The 24850-nt window shown below is 52.8% G+C and overlaps 1 protein-coding gene across 3 annotated transcripts in view; it reads left to right on the plus strand.

Moving 5' to 3' along the window:
- Nucleotides 1-24850, plus strand: part of GLI2 (GLI family zinc finger 2) — a 259960-nt gene that overhangs the window by 136588 nt on the left and 98522 nt on the right. The window contains exon 1 of one of the 3 annotated variants that reach the window (XM_047873109.1): nt 1406-1509. The exons of the other annotated variants lie outside the window; for them this stretch is intronic. The gene's annotated coding sequence lies outside the window, so the exon portion shown is untranslated. Of the gene's footprint in view, nt 1-1405; nt 1510-24850 lie in introns of those variants that run through there. 3 annotated transcript variants of the gene reach the window in all.

The raw sequence follows: 24850 nt of genomic DNA on the forward strand, positions 1-24850 counted from the left end.
TGAGTCCAGCCTGACACCCTGTGCCTGAGGGCAGAACTGCCTGGACTTTGATGACTCCTTGTTCCTTATGCCGAGGGAGGCACCAGTGCATTCAAAAAAAGAGGGAAGCCATGGAGTCCTGGGCTGCTTCCTGGCTTAGGAGTGGGTCCCCTAGGCTCCACCCCCTCTGTAAGAGACCAGTCTTGCTTTCAGGGCCTCAGACTGTGCTCCTGAAGGTGTGTGTGGGAGGGCTTGGAGCGCCAGGGGCCAGGGTGGGTCAGGGCATGGGAAGGGGGTAGCTGGTTCCTCCTCCAGGTCAGGCCTTCCCCCCTCCCTTTCTGTGCCCGGTTAGAGTTCAAGCATCTTATACTTATGTTAATTCCATGACTTAAGGCAGAACCTCCCTTTTGGGGACCTAATGAATGTCTGCTTTCGTATTCTATTCTATTCTCCACGCCTTGAGACCAAAGGGGAAAAAGGGTACAGAATGTCACTGGGGGTGGAGAGTGGTAAAGGTGACAATGATATTGACCCCTCTAACCCTCTTGCTCCTTTGGCGGAAAATACACTATCCTCCTGGCTCAGCACCTGGCAAGTGGGGGTGGAGGCGGGAGGGTGGAGACTGAGCAGGATGAGGGCTCCTGGCGGACCTCACCTGGTGAACCCCCACCCTGCAAAGCGAGCAGCCTAGGCTCCAACCTTCTGTGTGATGGCAACTCCTGCCCAGGGTGCTTGCCATGTCCCCCCTTCCTGTGAAAGGGAAAGGAAGGGTGGGGAGTGGTCTTCCGCAGCCCGAAAAGGATTTCACATTCAGAAGACTGAAACTCAATTAGTGTCATTTCAGCTTGTTGGGGATGGAGTCAGGTCCTCTTGTGACCCCTGCGTGTGAGGGGCCACCCTGCTTGCGGGGACTCTGCTCCCTCGTTTTGTGGCTCTCAGTGTCTGCAAGGAGCTGCAGAGGGAACCAGGTAATCTTCCAGAAGAGGCAGGAGATAGTGGGGAGAGGCTGTGAAGGGGGGGGCAGTTATGAGTTTTTCACAGCCTCACTGTGTACCTTGTACAGGTCACCCTCCCCCCCCTGGGCCTCAATTTCCCCATCTTACCCAGCAGGCCCTCAGGTCCAGATGTCCCTAAGGTCCCACCCTGGCCCTCTTTTGGGGCTGCAGAGCTGGGAGCTCGGGGCACCACGGTTACCCAGGCTTTGGACCCTCTCCCCGGGACAGCCCCTACCCTGGAGGACAAGCAGGTGGGCCACTTCTCCCAGCAAGAAGGTTTACTGCCCAGCAGCCACAGCCAGATCCCCAGCCTTTACATTAGTGAGCGAGGGAGAGAGCGTTTCCTAAACCCTCCGCCGCCCGGTCATAAATGATTCATGCGGCCCCACCTCCCGCCCGCCCCCTCCCTCCCGGCGGCCACTTGATGTTCCCTCCCGCCGCTCCATCCCACGGCTCTCGGCGGCCTCCAGACCGGTGCCCTCCCAGCACTGCCGCCCCATCAGGCGGGGTCCCTCCTCCCTCCCGGCCACGCAGGGTAAGTTGAAGGAGAAAGGTAGCTTTCCTGCCACGCTTCAAGTGGAAATGAGGAGGCAGCCGTGCTTGTCTGCACAGGCCTGGCCTGCGCTTTCTGCTCCCCGCGCCTTCCCCGAGTCCGAGTCCGCTGCGCTCCAAGTTTGCAGCTCCAGAGGCAGGGGCTCGGCTGGGAGGGAGGGAGGGAGGGGCGGTGCGCGGTGGGGAAGGGAGCTGGTGGTCACAGCAGGGAGGGCAGGGGAGGAGGGAGGGGAGGACCCTGGACCCTAAGGACAGAACTGGAGGAAAGTTAAGTGACTCAGGCTGCCGGATGGGGACTGATGGGGTTGGAGGGGGGGGCGGGCGGTGAGAGAATTCACATCCTTGGCCACAAGCGTTGTCTTCCCCTGCTCCCCGCTCCCAACAGACGCACTACTCCTGGCCCCTCAAACTCTTGGGGTGCCAGCCAGAACTTTGAACTGCGAGTTTCTTCTGAAACATGGCAAAGCCCAGCTTCTGAGAGCTCAGTCTACACCGCCTCAATTCCCGGTGGTCTTAGCAGCCAGGAGGACTCGAAGACAAGAATCTTTATTGTCTGCGGAGCCTCAGCTCTGAGGAACACGTGTGTGTTAAATCTGAGCTTCCCTGGGGAAGGTGCTGTTTTCACATGAGGAATGAATTGGGGGAACGTTGCTTTCAGGAGAGAAGGAAACAAAGTCATACTCAAAAAGAATGTTCTAGAGGCTTGGCAAAATCTGGAAGACACTTTTCTTCATCATCCCTCCTCTTTCCTCCTGCCCTTTTTGTAAAACCTCTTTTAGATTCTTCCTTCTTTGGGCTTCCCAGAAGCCCTTGCTTGGCCTGGCCTTCAGGGGACCCCTGGGGCTCTAAAAGCGAGGGGACTTGTCCCAGTGGGGTGGTGCTGCCCCTAAGGCCTTGTAAACTGCTACCTGGCTAGACAAACAGTCTCAGGAGAAGGACAGGCAGGGAGGGAGGCCCCCCTCGACCCCCTGCCTTGCCGGGACTGGTTCCTCAGACATTGGTATTTTCCTTTCACCAGTTGGAAACAAAGTTAGGTCAGGAGGTAAGGCCTTCCTGGTGGCTGCCTTGGGGAAACGGGGACAGCGACCACAAATCAAATCAGAGTGACCGTGCTAAAGGAGAAATGGCTGGAAACCCTCAAGTAGTAGATCATAGGGCAACAGCAGCTGTCAGCTGGGAGGGCCCTCCCCTGGATTCTGGAGGAGAAGCCATTCCTGACAGAGGAAGCAGGGTGTGGGCATCCTCTGGAGGTGGGGGGCGTGGGGGAGAGAAGTCACAACCCCAGGACTGGTGAGGGGCAAGGAGACGGGCCACCTGATGTCGTAGGCATCCTCGGAGCAGCAGGAAGGACACGACCAGGTGGTAGTGTAGGAAAACCCCTCTAGCCGCCATGTTGAGACGGGACTGGAGGCCATGGAGGGGACCACGACCGGGCCTAGAAGACATGACCCTGGCCTGGACTGGAGTGGGGGCAGGGAGGGAGCAGCACTTCCTGCTCTGTCAGGCTGTTGGTGAGACTTGGGACGGCTGTGGTCAGGGGGCTGGGCCCTGGGACTGACGGTGCCTCAGCATTTGAGTACGAAGTGCCATTTGGGTATAATGGACACAGCTCAGTCTTGGCCATTTGTGGTTTTTAAACAAATCATGATCCCCACCTTCCAAACAATTTAGTTTTTTTTTTTCTAGCCAGCCCCATCACAAACTTTTGAAGCATGAAATGAATTTTGCTGGCCCCCGCCAATAGGATCCTTTCCCTAGATAATGGATTTTATGAAATGGCTATAATCCTCCCAGGTAATGAGTGAAAGCTACACTCTCCATTTGGACCCAGCATCCCTCTTCCTGATTTATGATATATTGGTTAAAATAGTAAACTGATAGCACTCACAAAATAGTCATCAATCATCAGGCAGTGTTGCTGAAACTATAGAAAGGTTTCCAGAAGTGAGATGCTGGAAGCCAGCGGAGGAACACTTTGGCAATCCCAGAAGCATAAAGCGCCGTGAAATCAAATCTGTATTTGTATTTTGAAGTCAGAGGAATGGAGCAGCTAAGGAAGGAAGGAAATGTAAGCGAGCCTATTTTCAGAGGTGAAAGGACATCCCCTCCTGTGCTCCAGACTGCAGCGCACCGCCCCCCCCCCCCCCGCCCCCGCCCCCGGCTTTCTCCGCTTGGTTTAGTAGTTTGTTTCTCTTTCTAAGGTTTTTGGGGGAAATCTCCAAATCCTAAAACGTGTAAGTGTGTTGGGCTAAGACTACGTAATACGGAGTTTTAAGCAAAGTCTATCACAACAGTGCGAGTGGCGCCTGTGCGTGTCGGCAAAGGTGGGTTTGCAGAACCCGCACATGCTCGTTGGTGCCTGGAGAGGGTCACGCTCTGAAGGAAAGCACGAGGTTTGCAACACTGTTTTCTGTTTTCGTGGACTCGCCTCTGTCTCTATGGGGTATTTCAGGGCTGTAGATTACTCGTATTCGTTGACCGAGTGAGCAAACCCAGTGGTGAGAACTGTAGGGATGGTGCATAGTGTCCGAGCTACTCCCCCATTCTGCAGGTGAGGAAACTGAGTTCTGTGGTTGGGAGCAACTTGGCTCGGGTCTCACAGGACCAGAGCGGGCCCCTGGCCCCCGGCCCCCGGGGGGTTTGTAGGGAGATTCGTGTTGTACCAGAACTTGAACATTACAGGTGACTTTGACTCACCCCACTGTCAGCTGAGTGCCAGCTTGTCGTTGGGGGGCAGGGTGTGGGTCGGCGGCCCTGGACGCCTGTGGTGAGATTGTGCCTCTGCCCCTCCAAGTACTGCCGAGGTGACTCGGCCGTGATTCCTCCAAGTGGCTATGCCATGTGCCGGCTCTAGACCCCGCTCCTGCCCGAGGGCCATCCCCAGCTCCTGGAGCCCCAGAGCCTGGGCATTTTCCGCAAGTCCTACAACCTACTTGATGGTCACCGTCCTCCTCTGTCACACCAGAGACTCATACAGAGAACGGCAGACAGCGGGAAGGGACTGCTTGGGGGTTTGAGACACAGCTGTCAACCCCGTCCTTGAGACTAGGATTCCCAAATTGAGGAAGGCAAATCATGGAACTTGGAGAAACAGACTGGAAAGAATGACTCATGGCCATACTAGTCCCGAACTAACGGGAGAACCAGGCAGTTTTTTCCCCAGCTCTGTCCTTCAGGCCCGGGCCACTGGGCTTTAACACTAGCTCAGCTCCTGCAGGAAGTGTTCCCTGCCTAGCATCCACCGCCAAGGCTGGCTGGTGCCCCCAGGGCTTGCCCATCAGAGCCTTACCCCAAGGTCAAGGCTCTCTTCCCAGAGATAGCGTCCTCCTTGCATATCCCACGTCTGCACTAAGCTGGGCCTTCTGGGTGCTCCCTGAGATTTTGCTTCCTGGATGCATAGAATGGGCTGGCTTCTTCTCTGAAGGAAATGGAGGTGAGGCTTTCCCTCTAGAGATCCTGGCAGAGCTGGAGAGCCCTGCTCCTGGAGCCCGCACACACCCAGGCGGCCCCCACACTCCTTCTGCCCAGTGCCTCTGTGCTGACACCCAGCCAGCCACACCCGCCCAGGACAGAAACTTTTCTTTCCTTCTCTGCACCTGGGCTGTCAGAAGGTGAGTGCTAATCAGAGGCTGATCTGTGCTCTTATAGGTGCAGGTTTGCAAAGGACGTCTTTTGTTCTTGTTAGAGTAGCTAACCTCTAAATCTATTTAATACCCCTTCCCTGGTTGTCCATCATTATGACACATGATTTTCCAAAGGATTTACTATTAGTTAGCAGCACAGGGCTTTCTCCCTGGGGTAGCAGCTACTTGCGGTGAAGAAAATGCATGTTCAATGTAGCAATTTGTCTTTTTTTATATATTTATTATAAGAGTAAATGAGTTATTGTTGGAGACTTCAATATTATTGCAAATTAGGTGCTGCACACGGGGCTGGGCCCATTTATTATGTTTCTCAACTCCCACTGCAAGCACACCGGTTCAGGAAGCAACGGAGGGTTCCGGGCCTTCCAGGGTGAGCACAGGCAGATAGCATCGCCCAGTGCCAGAGGCAGAGGAGCCAGGGAACCTCCTGTGCAAGCAGGGAGGGGAGCACAAAGTTTGTCAGTGTGCCAGGTGGTCATCGGCGGGCAGACCGACGGCTGGAGGAGGCCGTGCATGACCTGAGTCCATCATTCCAACCCCCTCGACCTCCTCTATGCCCACATCTGTGGTCAGGGAGGTGAGGGTAGAGACCTGTGCTCAGAGTCAACCCTTCAGCTATGACCACAGAGACCCGGTCTGTGTTCTGATCTGGGGTGAGCGCCCCGAAGAGAGAGTGGTGGCTGGAGTAAGCCAGCCTACAGCAGATGCAGCTCCCCCAGGGGCCGGGCACAACGACAGACCCCTGCTGAGGTGCTGTGGCTGCCTGGTCCTGTCCATTAGTCACCTGCTTAGTCCAGGGGTAGACACAGGGGCTGCAGGGTGCATGTAAGAGAGTTGGGTCCTTGCCCACCGGACGTGAAGTCCACATGGCAGGCTCAGCCATGACAGGCTGTTGATGCCAAGGGACCCCAGGTGCAGGCTCTGGCACATTGCCATTCCCGGAGCCCCAGGACCTGCAGGGAAAGCCACCTAGCCCAGTGGTCAGGAGCCCAGGCTTCTGGTGACCGACTGGCCCAGACTGGAGTCCTGGTTCTGTGTCACCTGCTGTCTGCATGACCGTGGACAAGATGCTAAGCCTTGTCCTGACCTTCAGTTTCTCATCTGTAAAGCAAGGCTGATCATCCACAGCTATCGTTGGGATTAAATAAACCTACGTCCCTGAAACATACAGCACAGCGCCTGGCCCAGAGTAAGGGCTCAGAAGTGGTACTTGTTCAAAGACTACTCAGTGGGCTTTTCAGAACATGATAGACTAAACTTTAAACATCAATTATGCACTTCATTTGATTGCAGTAGTAGTCTACGTGAATGACAGACAAGAAACATCACCCAGAAAAGGCTAGCGGTAACATTCTGGAACAGGTGCTGGCAAGTCTTCTGTGCCCATATATTACACACAAAGGCCCACGTTCCTTTTTACAAAATGAGATTGTATTGTATTTGTTACTTCATTCACCCACCGATGCATCCTGCCCCCTCAAAACCCCTTGCCATTCAAGTTCTTGTAAAGTTGCAATCCTCAAACCTCTTGGTCTCAGGACCCCTTTCCATTCTTAAAAATTATTGAAACCTCCGAGGCACCTGGGTGGCTCCGTCGGTTAAGCGTCCGACTTCGGTTCGGGTCATGATCTCACGGTTCATGAGTTTGAGCCCTACACCGGGTTCTGTGCTGACAGCATAGAGCCTGCTTGGGATTCACTGTCTCCCCCCCGCCCCCCTCTCTCTCTGTCCCAGTCTCTCTCTCTCACTCAAAAATAAATAAATAAACTTAAAAAGATATGTATTGAAAACTCCAAAGAGTTTTTCAGGAGGGCGGGGAGTTTATATCCGTTGATATGGATTTATTGATATTTAGAAATTAAAACTGAGAAATTTAAATATTTTAAATTTATTTGAAAATAATAGTAATAAGCCCATTTCATGTTACTGAAAATAACCCATAACATGTTGTGAAAAATATTTTCCCAAACAACAAAAACATTAAAGAGTGGCATTGGTCTCCAATTTTACACACCTCTTTACTGTCTTGCCTAATGAAGGTAGCAATCTCTTATCTTTCCAGCATTTGATCTGTTCCATGGTAGCCTCTGGAAGCCGGCACTGTCCGAATAACATCTTAGCATAAAGATAGTTTTGACTTTGTGGATCTCCTGAAAGGGTCTCAGGGATCTTCAGGGGTCCCCAGACTACATTTTGGCCCCCTTTTTAATGGCCCGCAGGGTGTTTTTTTTGACATGCCTGCGGCTGGCTGGGCTGTGAGCAGCCCTCCAGTGTCAAGGCTCACGGGGCCCCTCATCTGACCACACCCCTGCCCAGGGAGACTGTACCCTTGCACCTCCCTCCCCATCACTGGAAAATGGGATGTAAAATCTCGGTTGTTTGCAGAGCATGTGACCACTGCGAACACCTTCGTGTCTCCTCACAGTCACCTTTCGGTAGACCGCCTGGGGTCCTCAGCTGCCCCAGCACCTTGCCTGGGTCCCGTAGACCTCTCTGTCTGGAGGCTGCTCCAACCAAAGAAGCACTAAGCCATCCTGTGCAGCCCACCGCCTGCAGACCCTGAAAAGAAGCCCTCAGCTCCTGCCTGTCTGTCCCCACTCCAGAGGGCTCCGGGCCACCGGCCACCATCCCAGCCGGCCTCCAGAGGGCCAGAGTGACCGCATTCAACCCTCGGTGCCTCCTTTCCAGAACCGCCCCTCAGGTCAACAGAGCCCAGTCTGTGAGGCTCAGTAGCTCTGTGCGACAGCCCGTTTGCCTTGGCTTTGGCCTGCTTTCTCCACTGGCCGGCCAGCTCTTTTCAGAAATTGGCTGGCGTGTTTTGAAACTTTATTTTTTCAAAGAGAAAAATTCCTGGACCTGTAGCAAGCGGTGGGGGGAAAAAAAGTTATGATAATAAACGAAAGAACCAGTAGCCAGAGTAGAAGAGCGAGAGGCTGGAGATACTGAATGTCGTCAGAGAAGAGTATAGCTCACCCGTCAGGAGAGAAGGCTAATGGTGGGGGGCAGGGAGCCGGGGCCCCCGTGTGCATGTGGAGCACAGACTGTGCTTGGCTTCTTCCTGCGTCAGCGTTTGGGGAAAGACAGATGTGCCCGGAAGCGGGCCTCACTCCCGTCTGTGTAAGCAGGGCCCATGTAGAACGTCTGCGGGCGGCATCTATCATCCATGACCTGTAGCATTTGTACTTGTTGTTTATGGTCTCTTGGCATGCATTGTTTTCTCGAGGCTGAAATATAGCACGCTAATGAGGTATCTCTCTGCTCAGGAGGATGCAGGCAGCTTGGAAAGACGCCTCGGCAGCGTGCTGACTAGTTTGTCAACAGCTGCACGCTGTGGCAGCTGCTGTCCTTGCGAAGAAAAAGGAATGGGAGGGGTGCTCGGAGACACCCCAGCTAGGGCCTGAGGCCCCTGTGCCGGTCTGTTCCGGCCGTGGGGGGGGGGGGGATGTCTTTCTTAGGGATATTTATTGGTCCCAGGGCCAGTCCTCCCTAGGAGGAATGGGGCTGAGGGATGTCAGGCAGACCTGGCTTTGGGTCCTAGCTTCCCCACTTTTGTCCCGACGCTCTCTCCTCTCGGAGCCTGTCTCCTCATCCAGGTGATGCCCACCACTGCGGGTCCTATGAGACTTGGTGGGGGCCTGGGGTCCATGCTGGGTAAAGCGCAGCTGGTGCCTGTGCCTGGCATGGGGGCTGACTTCGTGCACGCGAGCTCCCTCCCAAGCTGGGACCTGGGCACAGGGATGGGCCGCGTCTTGTCAGCAGACGGTGTGTGAGCAGGGTAGAGGCTGAGTCAGTATCTCCAAGCTGGTCCTGGGCCCCTAGCAGGCCCCGTGTGGACTCGGGAGCCTGGAGAAGTAGACCAAGTCTAGAGGGAAAGCTTGAGGAAGGACTTTTGGGCTGGACGTCTTGGCCTGGGTGTGAGAAGGGCTGCTCGCTTGGAGGGAGGGTACATGGGGAAAGACCTAAAAGAACCAAAGTTCTTTTCGTGGGGCCATGGCCCGTGCAGAAAAGGGGATGGGCTCGGAAGCAATCTAAGAACAGTTTTCGAGAGGGAATGTTTCCTGGGGCCAGAAGAGACGGGGTGGGTGCAGCGTGTCCCCAGCAACCCTCTCCCCGCTTATAGCAACAACTACAGTAATAATAGCCGCTCCTGTTTATTGACCGCTTGTCGTGGCTCAGGCCCTCTGCAGACACCATCCCCTTTCCTCGCGATCGTATGAGTGTTATTACCTATCAGTTCTGTGCCATCAGTCACGCTCCACATCCCAGGAGGATTCTAATGGAATTCTCTATGCTGATTGTAAAATTCACGTGGAAGAGAAAATAACACCAAAGGGCCAAGACCGCTTTGCAAAAGAAGACGGTGAAGCGGGGTCGGGGGGGGGGAGGGGGTGGTGGTGAGGGTGGGAGGCCTGCCCTACCAAATGTTAAAGCATGTTATAGAGCAATTACAGCCAGGCATTGGATCAGAATCGTAAGTCCAGAAATAGGTACAAGTACAACTGGGAATTTAGTTTGTTTTTCACTGTCCTATGGGTAGTATTAAAGTAATAGGTTATAGGGAGCAGAAATTTAATTTTTTTTTTCAACGTTTATTTATTTTTGGGACAGAGAGAGACAGAGCATGAACGGGGGAGGGGCAGAGAGAGAGGGAGACACAGAATCGGAAACAGGCTCCAGGCTCCGAGCCATCAGCCCAGAGCCTGACGCGGGGCTCGAACTCACGGACCGCGAGATCGTGACCTGGCTGAAGTCGGACGCTCAACCGACTGCACCACCCAGGCGCCCCGGGAGCAGAAATTTAAATCCATACTTCATAGGCTTTATCAAAGCAAATTGAAAATGCTTCTAGAACGGATTAAGAAAAAATCCAACTTAGGAGAGTGAACTCCTTCATTCACCCCCGCCCTCCGGCTGCCACGGGAATCCCTAAGCAAGACACAGAATGGGAAAGCCATAGATGGACACGCTCGACTATATCGGGATTGCATACTTTTCTTCTGAACTTTTTGTTACAGAACTCTTCAAACATTGAACAGAGCTGAAGAAATTTTACATGGAAATTCCCAGCCCCTGATTTTGCCGTTAACATCACCCACCCCTGCCGCCCCGATCCAACTGTGTCTCTCTCAGTCTCTGTTCCCGCTGATTTTTGCTACATCCCAAAGTAGACTGCAGCCATCAGTAAAACTGTAACCTTTTGTACGGAAAAGATGCCATGAACAACGTTCAGACAAGTAACAGACTGGGAGTGGCATCATGTCTCACATATGTGACACACCGGAAGGACAGAAACCTTGACAAAACAAAGGAAGAGAGTGCCCAGTTTTTAAAAAAATAAGTAACAAATAGGTTAATTAGTAGAAGATAAACATAAGGAAATGTACGTTAAGCATAAGAAGAAGCCCCTCAACCTTCTTAGTATCTAGGGAGTAGTCATCAAATTGGCAAAGACTTAGAAGTTTAACGAAGGGCAGGATGGGTAGAAGTGGACCCTCTCCTCGGTTGCCGGGGGAGTGTCAGCCGTGCGTTCCTTCTAGAGGGCACTTGACAGCCTGTGAGACAAATTTAGGACCCCCTGAGACCCAGCAGTTTCCCTTCCCGGCATCAGTCCTAGAGGAACAGTTGCTCACGTGTCCAGTGAGGCATGGGTGGAAAGGTCCCTTGCAGCATTGTTCAGAACAACAAAGAATTGGAAACAACCCAAACAATCCAGAAATGGTTAAGCAAACTTTGGCATTTCCATCTTGAGGAATAACACGCAGCAGGTAAAAGTGAATTCGATCTCTTCGTTCTGACGCAGGATGATCGCTAAGAGACATTGGTAAGTGAAGCATGAACAGAATACAGCTATTAGCATATAGCTGTTTCTTGTGCAGTGAAACGTACAGAAGCTTATGAAAATAACAGCCAGCTTTTATTGGGTCCTTGCTGTATCAGGCTCTTTGTGTCTGTTATCTCTTCCTCAAAATAAGACTGTTGTTCCCATTCTACAGATGGGAAAGTGAGGGGAGCCTTGCCAGGGTCCATTCGAGCTCCACCTAGCTCCAAAGCTGTTAACTCTTTTTTTTTTTTTAATGTTTATTTATTTTTGAGAGAGAGAGAGTGAGACAGAGTGTGAGCGGAGGAGGGCCAGAGAGAGGGAGACACAGCATTGGAAGCAGGCTCCAGGCTCTGAGCTGTCAGCACAGAGCCCGACGCGGGGCTTGAACTCACGGACCGTGAGATCATGACCTGAGCCGAAGTCGGACGCCCAACCGACTGAGCCACCCAGGCGCCCCAAAAGCTGTTAACTCTTTACAACACGTTGCCTTTGCCCAGACATGGAAAAAAAAAAATGGTACCTGCACACAGTAATTGCTCAAACTTAATTCCCTCCCCACTCCCTGTTTTCAGATTGTTGCGATTCACTCAAATTAGATATTCAAAAGAAGGAGCACGCGCAGATCAAACAGACTGCTTAGTGGCAAGCTGGGAGGAGAAGGCAGGGAAACCGTCAGAGGCAATAATGCTTTGTGAAGGGGCAGGTGAGGATTCAGGGCTGTGCTTCCTTCTGGAAGTTACCCAGGATGGCTCCCTGTGCTGTCCCTAGTGTCTTGCTGGGCGTGCTCTGACCTGAGGGGCTCACAGAACAAAGCCTTGATCAAACAGCCACGCCTCCCCCTGAAGCTCCCTGGTACACTCCTGCTACAGCGACCGGTGAGATCACATCTAGTCAGAAGTGTGAGAAGGAACGTCCCTTCCTGTGGTTTGAAGTGTTCAGCAGAGCAATGAGTGGGGGTGACAGGTGAACGGGCAGGGCTTGTCTTCTGAGGCTTTGGAGCTGGCTGGGGAGAGCGAGGTGGAGGAGGGATGCAGGCAGGTCAGATGGCAGAGCGGGTTCCGTCTCGGGAATGGCCTTTCTCTGTGGGGCCTGTGGGTGACCGCCTGGCTGGCCCGTAGGGAATGACACTGATGGCCCCAGCTGAAGCAGGCTCTGGAAAGCCCCTGAGGTCATTCTGGGGTGGGCCAGTGTCGGGGCAGGCAGCTGGCGTCCTGGCCAGTGTAGACCCCCTCAGCAGAGGCTGTGCCTCGGGGCCCTGCGTGCATAGCCCCTTCCACGGCCTTCTGCTTAATTGTAGATCCATTAAAGAGTCCCCGCCCAAATCGCACAGGCTTCAGGCCCCACGGAACCTGGACCTGTCGCTCACACAGTGGGCAGTGGTGTGTCGGGAGCAAGAGGTCTGAGGAGGCCTGGCGAGGCCTGGGCATGTGGCCTGGGACGGGCTGGGCCTTGGCCCTGGGTGTACATCTGCCCAAGGCATGACCCAGCCCCGACAGTGTGACCATCAGAGAGGGAGGCTCTGCTCCCGAAACCCCGCCAGCCCTGAGCGGGGCCGGCTGACCTCTCGCCCATCCCATGTCAGTCTGAACTTCCTGAGGTCACGCTGCAGACCGGGTGGACAGATCCCGCATCGCTCATGGATTCCTCCAGGGGCCTACATGCGGACACTTGAGACATCCTTTAAGGACACTCTTTCTGATGAGGTTTAAAATGACTGCATCCTTCCAACAGCTATTAGAATAGAGCATGCACACAGTAAAGTACACACATCGGAAGTGTGCAGCTTGGTGAACACTCTCGTGTAAACCGGCACCCAAATCAAGGAACAGACAGCCAGCATCCCAGAGCCCCTCGTGTCCGCTCCCTGACTCTACCCCTGTGACAGCCGTGGTCCTGACCTCCAACAGCCAGTCCTTAGAGAAATGGAATCACGCAGCATGTGTCCTTTTTGTGCCTGGCTTCTTTCTTATGTTTGGGCGATTCGTTCGTGGTGTTACATCATGTTGTAGTTTGTTTATTCTTTGTTGAATATTCCTTTTCTGTGAACATAGCACAACATATGAGCTGTTTTAGTGGCGATGAACATTTGGGCCGTTCCCCATTCGGGGGCTGTTCTGTGCTGCTTGTGAACATCCTCGTAGAGTCTTGGTGAGCGTACGTGCTCATTTCTGCTCATTTCTGCGGAGGCTCCACCCAGGAGTAAACCCGCGGGATCCTAGGTACGCGTGTGGTCAGCTTCCGTAAATACTGCCAGTTGTCCAAAGACGTTGTACCAGTGGCCTCAGTTTTCATACTGGAATTTGCTCGTGAAAGGGTATTTGTGTTTTTTGAACCCTTCTGTATCAACATCTAGGGAGACTGTTGAGGATGCGGTGATATGCTGGCCGAGCCTGGGTCTCTGATGGGGAATTAACGAACTGTAACTTAAGTCGAATAGACTGGGGGAGTGGTCACTTACACACTGGCTCGCTCGCTCACCTATTTGTTCTTCCCTCAACCACAAACAGTCACTGTGGCCTCCTCCTGCCAGGGGCTGGATGAGAAGGAAAGAGAGAATCCTTTCCCCTTATGATATTACAGTCAAGTGTATTAGTTACTTTTTGTGGCCAATAATGGCTCTAATGGAGGAAGACCGTCTCTTTATACAAATAATTAAGACTAAGGAATGCTGCATAAACAGAATCATGGGTGTAGTAAAGTCACTTTATAGTGTTTAAAGACTTGGCTGAATAAAGGGGAGAGTTTAAATAAATTAATCTCCCTGGGATGAGACAGTGTGAGTGCTCTAAAATGATATTTATGAAGAAACTTCATGACATAGTGCAATGCCAAAAAACTAAAAGCAGAATATGGAATCATATACACGGTATGAAACTTATTTTTAAAACGCATATCCTATAGCAAAAAGAAAAGAGCAGACCTGGTTTAATTTTTCTGGTTTCAGAATCTTTTCTGCTTGAAGCCCTCTGAGCTCCCCGCTTCTGGTGTCTTCTGCCTTTCGACACCTTCCTCCCCACACCCAGGTGCCAGCATGGAGGGGCGTTGGGTGTGTGTTTGGCACTGCACCGGGGCCCTTGCCAGAGGTCACCTCCCGGACCCCCGTGGTAGATCTGGTTCCTCAGCCATCAAAGGCAGGGACTTCCCTTTTTATGGCTTCTGTGTGCCCCTGTGCCTTCCCGTGGCCAGCTTTGGCTTAGGCAAGAGGCTTTTAGCTGGACACTGCCCTGCCTGGAGGAACTCATAGAGAAAGGAGGGAATTGGCAAAGGATCTGGGATTAGGGCGAGCCGGGGAAGGGCTGGAGCGTCACCTGCAGCCGAGACCGGAGGGGCTGTGTACCCATCCTGGGAGCATGACCTTGGCCGTGAATGGGTGTGGTCAGGTTTGCATAGTAGAATTCTTGAGCTGGTGGGGAGGGAGAGAGAAGCCCGTTAAGACCCTGTTGCAGGCTCTGTCCAGGGGGGAGATCCCCGGGGGATCCTGGGAGAGCATGGCTCCCAGTGGTGTGTGTGGGGGTGGGGGGGGGGAGCTGGCATCAGTAGGGTGGCAGGAGGAGGGCTGTGTAGACCAGGGACGGCACCCCAGGCAGGCCGCTCTCTTAGGACGCACGCATCCGCTAGCTGGCCTCTTGCTGCCGTCCTGCTGCTGGCTAGACCTCTGGAAGATTATCAGGCTGCAGTCTCTTAACAGCCCGGGGCTGTCACCCTACAGTAACCCATAATTACTATTTAGGAGTTTGTGGACGAAAACCAGTAGATTCCGATTCAGTGTGTTAAACTCTGTTTGCACGCGCCCGCGCTAATGAGGAGCTTTTAACCCACCAGAGCCACCCGGCCACGGGAGGGGGACCCTTCAGCCAGCAGAGCAAAGCAATCATTTTGTTCAGCATCTAGCTGAGCTTCCACAGCCCGCTGTATTTCAGCATTTGGGATCTTAAAAACCGACTAAAATGCCCATATGGAGAAATGTGTGTGCATTTTCATATGTTGGCAGATCGTGCTGGAGATGGGGGATAGGAATAAATTAGCACATCCAGAGATCCTGCTCCAGCTCCCTGCACCCCCCTCTGCGTGCACAGTATTGCGCAGGCTGAACAGGCGGGATGAGCCTGACTTTTCGACCTTCATGCCGACCTTCACGCCTTGGGGGCTCTTGAGGGGAAGGGGAAGGGGTTTGCTTTAAGGACACTGAGTGGGAGGGATGAGAAAGCAGAATATGTTTCTGTCTGCGAACAGGCAGCGCTGAGTGGACACCACTTCTGAACCCACTGCCCACACACTTATTACCATCACCGTGTTTTACGTGAATCTCCAGAGCCCGGCCATGGGGGCTTTGCTAGTTGGGAATTTTAATTAGAGAGTTGGCCAAACTTAATTACTTTCCATGCAGATTTAAAACAAGAGGCCTCTTGGAGCACCTGGGTGGCTCAGTCGGTGAAGCATCCGACTTCGGCTCAGGTCATGATCTCATGGTTTGTGAGTTTGAGCCCCGCATCAGGGCTGTTAGCACAGAGCCTAGAACCTCCTTCGGATTCTGTGTGTCCCTCTCTCTCTCTGCCCCTCCCTTGCTCACCCTCTGTCTCTCTCTGTCTCTCTCTCTCTCTCTGTCTCTCTCTCTCTCAAAAATAAATAACCATTAAAAAAAATTAGAGGGGCGCCTGGGTGGCTCAGTCAGTTAAGTATCCGACTTCAACTCGGGTCATGATCTCATGGTCTGTGAGTTCGAGCCCCGCGTCGGGCTCTGTGCTGACAGCTCAGAGCCTAGAGCCTGCTTTGGATTCTGTGTCTCCCTCTGTCTCTGCCCTTCCCCCACTCATGCTCGCTCTCTCTCTCTCACTTTCATAAATAAACTTTAAAAAAAAAAAAAGCAAGGGGTCTCTTAATTTTCTCCCATCTTTTCCAGCCTGTGACCAGCCTCACATCCCTCCTTACCACCTGGCATCCTCTGCCCCTCCTTCCTGCCCCTCCTACACTCAAGCCCTCTTTTCTCCTCTGCCCTGGATCCCCCAGTTCTGCCCTCAGGAGGGGAAACCAGGTCATATATGTGGTTAGTCACAAACAAACACAAACCTTGTTTTGCCCCACTACAAGGCAAAGCCTTTGGTTTTTCTCTCCATGCCGTGGAACACCTCAGACAGCAGGAATAAGCCAGAAAAAAAGCAGGTAGGAGCTGGGTTGGGACAACTAAGATATCTGCAGATGAGCGAAATTGTAAGTGGCTAAGTTATGTCTTTCTCAAGCTGAAATTGATTTGTACTGATTTCGAAAAGTAAAATTTTGGTCCTTGAGGTGAAGTTGAACCTAATTTGGTGTTAAATCTCTGGTTTTAGGTGTCACGGTTGCACAAAACGCTTCCAGTTGGCTAGATGGACTGAAATGTAGATATTTCTTACTCCAAGGAGCAAAATATGAGATTGGCCTTTTTTTTTTTTTTTTTTTTTTAGCCATCCTTAAAAGGCAACACCTGATAATGGAAAAAACTACTTGTGTTACCATAATAACACGACCTCTCAGAGCCTCAGTTTCTGCATCTGTAAAGTGGGGCTGAGGCACTGACTGTGCAGGATATTTAGTAGGATTATCTGAGCAAGTGCACTCGTTGGGTGTCCTGGTATGGTCACTTCCTCACTCAGAAGACCTTGAATGTGGTGCTCTCAGGGAAGGCAGCCCAGATTCAGAGCTTCTGGGCCCTATTACCTAGTGCCCTGTCAGAGTTACCCAGGCCTCACCCAGAAGGCTGGGACAGTGTCCCGCTTGGGGAAGTCCCACCCCACCCTGGGTGTGAGAGGGCAGGGGGGAGGAGGGGAGAGGGTGGAGAGAGGGCCGATGTAGCTGGCAGCAGGGCAATGTGTAGTCTCCAGGGAGAGCACGGAGCTCCCAATGACCTAGCATCCAAAGACAGTTTGCTCAAATGCTCTGTTTCTTCCTGCTTCAGTTCTGGGACATTATATGTTTCTAGGATCTTATCCATTTCTTTCTTTTTAAAAAAATTTTTTTTTTCATGTTTATTTATTTTTTTGAGACAGAGAGACACAGAGCATGAACAGGGGAGGGTCAGAGAGAAAGGGAGACACAGAACCCGAAACAGGCTCCAGGCTCTGAGCTGTCAGCACAGAGCCCGACGCGGGGCTCGAACTCACCGACTGCGAGATCACGACCTGAGCCGGAGTTGGACGCTCAACCGACTGAGCCACCCAGGCGCCCCTGGTCTTATCCATTTCTTCTAGGTTGCCCAATTTGTTGGCATGGAGTTTATCATAATGTTCTTACAACTGCTTATATTTCTGTAGTGTTGGTCATTTCTCCTCTTCCATTAGTGATTTTGTTTGAGACCTTTCTCCTTTTATTTATTTATTTATTTATTTATTTATTTATTTTTGACTTTGGCTAGAGGTTTATCGACACGGTTGATATTTTCAGAGAACCAGCTCCTGGTTTCATTGATCTGTTCTATCGGTTTTTTTAGTTTCTATGTCTTTCATTTCTGTTCTAATCTTGATTATTTCCTTTTTTCTGTTGGTACGGGATTTTGTTCTTTCTTTTTATTTATTTATTTTGAGACAGAGACAGAGTGCAAGCAGGGGAGGGGCAGGGAGAGAGGGAGACAGAGAATCCCAAGCAGGCTTCATACTGTCAGCACACACCCCGACTCAGGGCTCGAACTCATGAACCATGAGATCATGACCTAAGCTGAAATCAGAAGTCAGATGCTTAACCGACTGAGCCACCCAGGCACCCCTGTTCTTCTTCTAGCTCATTTAGGTATATGGTTAGATGGTTTATTTAAGATTTTTCTTGCTTCTTGAGATAGGCCTGCATTGCTCCCTCTTAGAATCACTTTTGCTGCCTCCCAAAGGTTTTTGGTCTGTTGTGTTTTCATTTTTGTTTGCTTCCATGTACTTTTTTTTTTTTTTAAGTAGGCACCATACCTGACACAGGGCTTGAACTCATGACCCTGAGATTAAGAGTTTCATGCTCTACAAACTGAACCAGCCAGGTACCCCTATTTCCATGTACTTTTTGATTTCTTCTTTGATTTCCTGGTTGACCCATTCATTGTTTATTAGTATGTTACTTAACCTCCATTTATTTGACTCTTTCCAGATTTTCTCTTGTGGTTGACTTCTAGAAGCCCAAGTGTCTAGATGAATGGATAAAGAAGGTGTGATACACACACACACACACACACACACACACACAGAGGAATATTATTCAGCTATAAAAGAGAATGAAATGTTGCCCTTTGCAACAATGTGGCTGGAGCTAGAGAATATTATGCTAAGTAAAATAAGTCAGAAAACCACAAATACCGTACAATTTCACGTATGTGGAATTTAAGAAACAAAGCAAAGGAAAAAAGAGAGAGAGAGAGCGTGCCAAACCAAGAAACAGACTCTTACCTATAGAGAACAAACTGATAGTTACCAGAAGGGAGGTCAGTGGAGGGATTGGCGAAAGAGGTGTTGAAGATTAAGGAGGCCACTTGTTGTGATAAGCAGTGGGTGACGTAGGGAAGCGCTGAATCACTGTATCGTTCCCCTGAAACTAAGATAACGCTATATGTTAACTACACTGGAACTACAATGAAATGAAACAAAAAATAAAAAAGCTTGCAGGGGGTCAGGTCCTTGGGGATAGAAGGTATTAAGGGACCAGGAGAGCCCTACAGGTTGATTCCAGAATACACTACTGTTCATATACAGAGTGGGGGAGATATAGCTTGGAAATAAAATAATTCGGCTTATTTCAGGGGTTCCACTGGACCGTGAGTTTAGAGCCAGTCTCTGGCTGGATGTGGCTGCCCACAGTGAGTTTGACCCTGGGGACCACTCACCTCTGGAAGAAGGAAGGTGGGGCAGCCCCAGATTTCATTTCAGGAGTCACACCCTTCGAGCCCAGGGCTGGGGTGCAGGGAGGGTGAGCAGGGCTAGGCATAAAAGGATGGGAGTCCCCAGTAGGCCTCAAGACACCTCCCCCACGGAGAAGGGGTACAGGCAGCAAAGGAGGAAGCAAGGAGAAGGGTGTTCAGGTGGAAGGCACCTGGCTGGGGATGGGGTGGGGCCCAGGTTCCCCTCCAGTCTCACCTGTGAATGACAGGTGTCTCTGAAAGTCCCTTGGGTGCTCTGTGAACCTGTGACATGCAGCTGGAGGGAAGAAAAGAAAGCCAGAGAGGGGCCAGGGGCTTCGGTCACAGTGCAGAGCCCCCTCCCCCTAGGAGAGGCCTAGCCCCTCCTGCCTGTCTGTCACCTCCTTTGGGCTTCCAGTCCCTTCGGGAAGATCGGGATCCTACCACCTTTTGAGACATTCCCTTGTGGGTCTTACTGACACGGTCTGCTTCACCCTAGACCCTCTTGCTCACCTCCTGGACCGAGACACCTGGTCTGGCCTCACACCTGGGCTCGCATCTGGCCCTAACTGCCTCTTTATTTCTTCTACCTTTTTAAAAGTCAATGTTATTAAGGTATAATTTATGTATATAAAATTCACCCTTTTGAGTTATACGGTTCCATACATGTACTCAGTTGTGTGGCCACCACTATCAGTATCTAAGACAGTTCCCTTTCCCCAAAATGTTTGAAGTTTTTTTTTTAATGTTTATTTATTTTTGAGACAGAGAGAGACAGAACATGAACGGGGGAGGGTCAGAGAGAGGGAGACACAAAATCTGAAGCAGGCTCCAGGCTCCGAGCTCTCAGCACAGAGCCTGACAACGGGGCTCGAACTCACGGACCGCGAGATCATGACCTGAGCCGAAGTCGGACGCGTAACCGACTGAACCCCCCAGGGACCCCTTCCCAAAATGTTTATCCCCTACCTTTGTATTCTGCCTCCCACCTCTTACCCACAGCCCCCCACAACCTCTGTTGTGTCTTCTGTCCCTGAAATTGTGCCTTTTCTAGAATATTATGCCTACAAAGTTTGTTGCCTCATAAAGTTTGTTGAGCCGGGGCTTCTGAGGGAGAAAGAACAGGGTCGCTTCAGTCCCTGCAAGGGTTTAGCTTTCTGCTGTCTGCACCTGCTGTCATGACAGGGGTCACAATCTTGAACTAGAAGAAGATAAGCTTGAACGTCAGCCTGTAAAGGAAGTCGTGACGTTTGCAGATAACTGTTGAGCATTTGCTACATTTACTCCTGAAATCCCCACGATGGTGATAAGAGGATAGGTATCATTACGATCCAATGTAACAGATCTAGGACACAGCGGCCCAGAGAGGTTCAGTAACTCACTAAGGTTGCACAGCTGAGATTTGAGCCCCGATCTGTCACCTTCACTGTTTGTGTGGTTCTTGAGCCGTGTCTCGGACAGATGTTACTTACTAGTAGTGACAGGCCAGGCTCTGGCACCTGGTGGATGGTGGGGGTAGAAAGAGGCTCTCCAGTCCCTTTCTCTCGGCAGTAGTGGGTTGGGGGGGGCGGTGTTGCTTCCAGGTAAAATAGTCAGTGCTTCAGGCCCTCCGTAGGAGACGGACGTGCTTCTGTAGGCCACCCTGTGTTCCGTGTTGCACATTTGCAAGGCCCGCCACCTGAGGTCTAGAGTTGGGGGCACTCCAGGGAACATGGGTAGCTCACAGCAGGCAGCCAGCACTGGCTCACAGCCACAGAGCATGGGTTTTTCTGACTTGGACCACACTCCCCCTCCGTCCCCAGCCCAGGCCCAGCCAGGTCCCACTGCTCCAAGGAAAGAGGCAGGGGCCAGGGCTTTGGGAGGAGCGAGGCCGTCCACACAGATGGTGGAGCGGACAGAGAGGCCAGCAGGGCAGAATGCCACACATACTGGCCAAGGGGAAGGCTCAGATAGAGGACAATATCGCAGTCCTGGGCCCAAGTGCCACTAAACCTTATGGGTAATGGTCTTTTCATCCCCTGGGTAATAGGAGACACCAAAAAATGAGGACATTACTTAGTGAGTCCCTCACCTCCCTGGCCCCATTCAGCAGACTCGGAGGAAGGACATTGCCCAGCATCGAGCCGTGTGTGGATTTAATGGGGTTTCCAGCTAAACCTTCCATCAAATTTACGGCTGTGCCTGTCTCCTGACCTTCCCCCTCTCGCACATTCTTTTCGGAAATGAAGCTGTGTGCAGGCTGTGAGGTGTCACTTCCCCCACGTTGGAGATATACAGCTATGGGCCGGGTTGAGGTGGTGGATTTAATCAGGCCGGGTCCCTGCCGTTCACCTGCCCCGAAGCCGAGTGACATGAGAATAGCCATCCGGGTCCATCTGGAGTGCACAGCACAGAGTCAGTGGGTCTGTATTCCTCCAGCCCCATGCCCGTGACCTCGCCTGTCCCACCACCCTGTTGGGGCGAGGCCCAACGTCTGCTCACCCCGCCGGGCCAGAAAGAGGAGTTACTGACCCCCTTCTTCCCATCTTCCTCCGCCGCCCTGTTGCTGCCGACAGCCCAGGCTCACTTTGCTTTTCTCAGGCTTCCCTGCTGCTCCTCGCTCCCTCTCTGCCCATTTCTGGCTCTCCTCCTTGGAGGAAAACCTCTTCGCCTAAATGCCCCTTCCCAACTCTGCGCATCCACATCCAACTGCCCTTCGAGGCGAAGCTTAAACACCACCGCCTCCAGGGATCCTTCCCGGATTCCCCTCCCCCTAGCAGGAAAGATCTCCTTCCTGGGTACGGCGAGGGCACCAGAGGCAAAAGCCACAGGTGCTGCCCCCGTGGAGCCTGTTGCCTGTTAGAGTCTGTGGCCCCGAGCGGACTGTGGGCCTCAAGGGCAAGCCTGTGTCTGCTTATCCAGTTGCGGCTGGGCCTGGTCCACACAAGGCACCCGTTATTGTGGACCATGCCGTTGTTGTTGCCATAGTGCCGTGTTGTCAGACCCCTGCCCCAAACGCTGCCTGTCCCACTGGGCTTTGCGAATGCCCCCCATTGCAAAGGGGGCGGGCTCGAGCCTCACGGACAGCCCCTCCTCACAGCCGGTAAGCCAGTGCCGGCCTCGGCATGTCTGGGTTCTGGAATAAGTGCCCAGCAGGCAACACCCCCCACGCTGGCCGCCCCGGCCTCGGAACCCCGCCCAGGCCTTCCTACCGCTCCTCTCGGCTCTCTCGGGTGTAGCATGTGTTTTCCTGGTCCCCACCCCTGTTCTGACCTCGTGTTTGTCTGACTGGTTGCTCAGAGGGCTGCGGTGAAGGCCGTAGCGACAGGCAGCATATGCAGTGCCCGCCTGAACAAACAGAGCACGCGAGGTGGGTGCTGGCACAGGAAGGCGTCTAGCAGGTGGGCAGAGTGACTCAGGCTTGAGGCCTCGGGGGAAGATTAAAAATAACATCGTCTCCGCTCCCTGGAAGCCAAGGGCCTCTGCTTTCCACTGGAGGAGGAGTCTGGTGGCACCGAACTCCATTGGTCATGTCAGGGAGGGAGGGGGGCTTCGAACGAGGGCCACTGTCATTAGCGTTCAGGTCGTCGCTATCGTCACATAGGACTTTGAGCTGAAACTGTACTGTTCTCACCCTGTGACTCTAAGAGGATGAAAATGGGAACCACTTCTGTTTATGGAGCACCTGTTACACGACAGATCTTTTCTTTTTTTTTTTAATTTTTTTTTTAATGTTTATTTCTGAGACAGAGAGAGAGACAGAGCATGAGTGGGGGAGGGACAGAGAGAGAGGGAGACACGGAATCAGAAGCAGGTTCCAGGCTCCGAGCTGTCGGCACAGAGCCCGACGCGGGGCTCGAACTCACGAACCGCGAGATCATGACCTGAGCTGAAGTCGGCCGCTCAACTGACCGAGCCACCCAGGCACCCCACGACAGATCTTTTCAATACCCATCAGTATGTCCTCCTCAAACCGACCCCGTGAGGCAAGAATTCCTCATCCCATCTTGTCAGAGTTTATGAAGGGGAGGGATGCGGTCACAGCTGAAGTTCAGAACGCTCCCGCTGGCCTTCCTGAGGGGACCGGAAGGGCGGGGACGGACGCGGCGGGGCAAAGACACTGCTCAGGAGGCAGCTGGGTCTTAGACAAGAGATTTGGAGGCCAGAGCCACGTCTGCTGTGTGTACTTGAGGCCGGGGAGGAATCCGGGAGGACCCCGGCTGAGTGGATGGTGGTGCCTTCCCCGACGTGGGGGGTCCTGCCGAAGAAGGGGTGTGAGGAGGAAATGCCGAGCTCTGTGTCTGTTGGACGTGTCTCCTCCCAGAGGCTTGGGGCTTGAACGGCGCTCAGAAGAGAGGGCGGGGCCAAAACACAGCTCCAGAAACCTAGAGAAATATGTGTGCCGACACACCCGTGTTTTTTTGTCTGTAGGCACCAGTGACACTCTAGGAAGAGGTCTGGCTCCTCAAACAAACCTCAGAAGCTGGCCCTAATGGAGTCCTGCGGTCACGGAAAACAGGTGGCTGGATCCCGTCTGAAAACTCCCGCGTCGCAAACGGTAGACGGTGCAAGCCACAGAGACCTGACGCTCCCTGAGCGCGAGGGGACATTCCGTTCTGTGACCGTACAGCTCCAGGGCGACCCAGGACCGCTCCCCAACAGTGACCCTGAACTGGTGCTCACCAGATTCCAGCCAGAGCATTTAGCCTGGGATCATCACCCTCTCAGAGTGCTCTTTTCCTCACCGGGCTGGGTGTGGGATTTCCAAAAGGCTTGTAATCAGCAGCAGCGGGAGCCATGCGTAGCCAGCTCTCCGCGCTGACGAAACCCGGGAAGGCCGCTGTTTGAGGTTAGCCTTGAGTCAACTTGTGCCATGTACTTGGGAGCCTTTCAAAGGAGGCGGGTGCACACACAAATCATTACGAGCCTAATCAGAAGTTTGGGTATTTAGCGGGCTGTGTACACAGCCATCATTGTTGCAAGGGCCCTTCTCCCACAGAGGCCATTATTCCGGAGCGGGGTGCTGTTTGCCTGGTTTTGTCTGGGCCACAATTTGCATTCACTTGATGGATTGTCAGGGTCGGGGGTCTCCTCCTTGGGAAGCAGTGGAGTGGCTGCTGAGCAGACCCTTCAGAGGAAGAAGAGTGCTAATACCAGCGTTTGCCCAGGTCCTTGAGAGGGCCGGGATCTTAGCGCGGTGCTAGATCAGTATGACAGGCGGCTAAGAAGCTTTGGATATGCATTCACAGACCCCTTTTATTGCTCACTCAGACGGGGACCCGGGAGGTCCGCTCCAAGGCGGGGAGAAGCCCGGTGGCGGCGGCAGCTTAGACGCCGTTAGGAGGACCTGGCCCGCGGGCTCTTGGTTTTTTGCCAGCTACCGTGGCCTGCCCTCCGTTCAAGTTTGCCAGAGTGATTTGGAGTGGCCTTCCTCCGGTCCCGCCCTGCACAGGCTCCCTTAAGCCCCTGCCCTGGCACCTGCCTTCGTTCTGGCTGGCTGGATGCTGAGGAGAACGTCCAAAGGAAGAGAGTAGAGCCAGGGGGGCAGGGAGGAGGGTGTCCGTTCACTGCAGGGAAAGGCCCCCCCACCCGTCGCCGGGGTAAACACTTGTTGCTGCCAGAGTGCCCTGCGATCCAGTGCTGTTGCTGTCTTTTTTGGCAAGGCCGGAGATGTTTTTGGTTTTATCTTTGGTGTTTTTCTGAGACATCGGTAGTGCCTGGTGACTGCATTTGCTCTCTTAATGGGATGTCATTACCGAGCCCTCAGAACTAGACCCAAGGCTCTGAATTCTCTGTTTGGAACAGCATTGCCATCACTTTTCTCTTCGTATTTTCCATTGCTTCTTTCCTCTTCGGACACAGACGACCCTGTGCTGTGTTTCAGGGGAGGGCGGGGTGGCAGTTAGAGACACACAGACCACGGAGCCGTGCTCCCCTAAGAAGCCCACCGGTCAGTGTAGACGTGAGCCTGCGGTTGGGGTTTGGTTTGGGTGCAGAGGGGGGTGCGATTTTTTTAAATTAAAGTCTGTATTCCAAA

The sequence above is a fragment of the Prionailurus viverrinus genome, chromosome C1 (assembly GCF_022837055.1).
Source record: "Prionailurus viverrinus isolate Anna chromosome C1, UM_Priviv_1.0, whole genome shotgun sequence".
Lineage (NCBI taxonomy): Eukaryota > Metazoa > Chordata > Mammalia > Carnivora > Felidae > Prionailurus > Prionailurus viverrinus.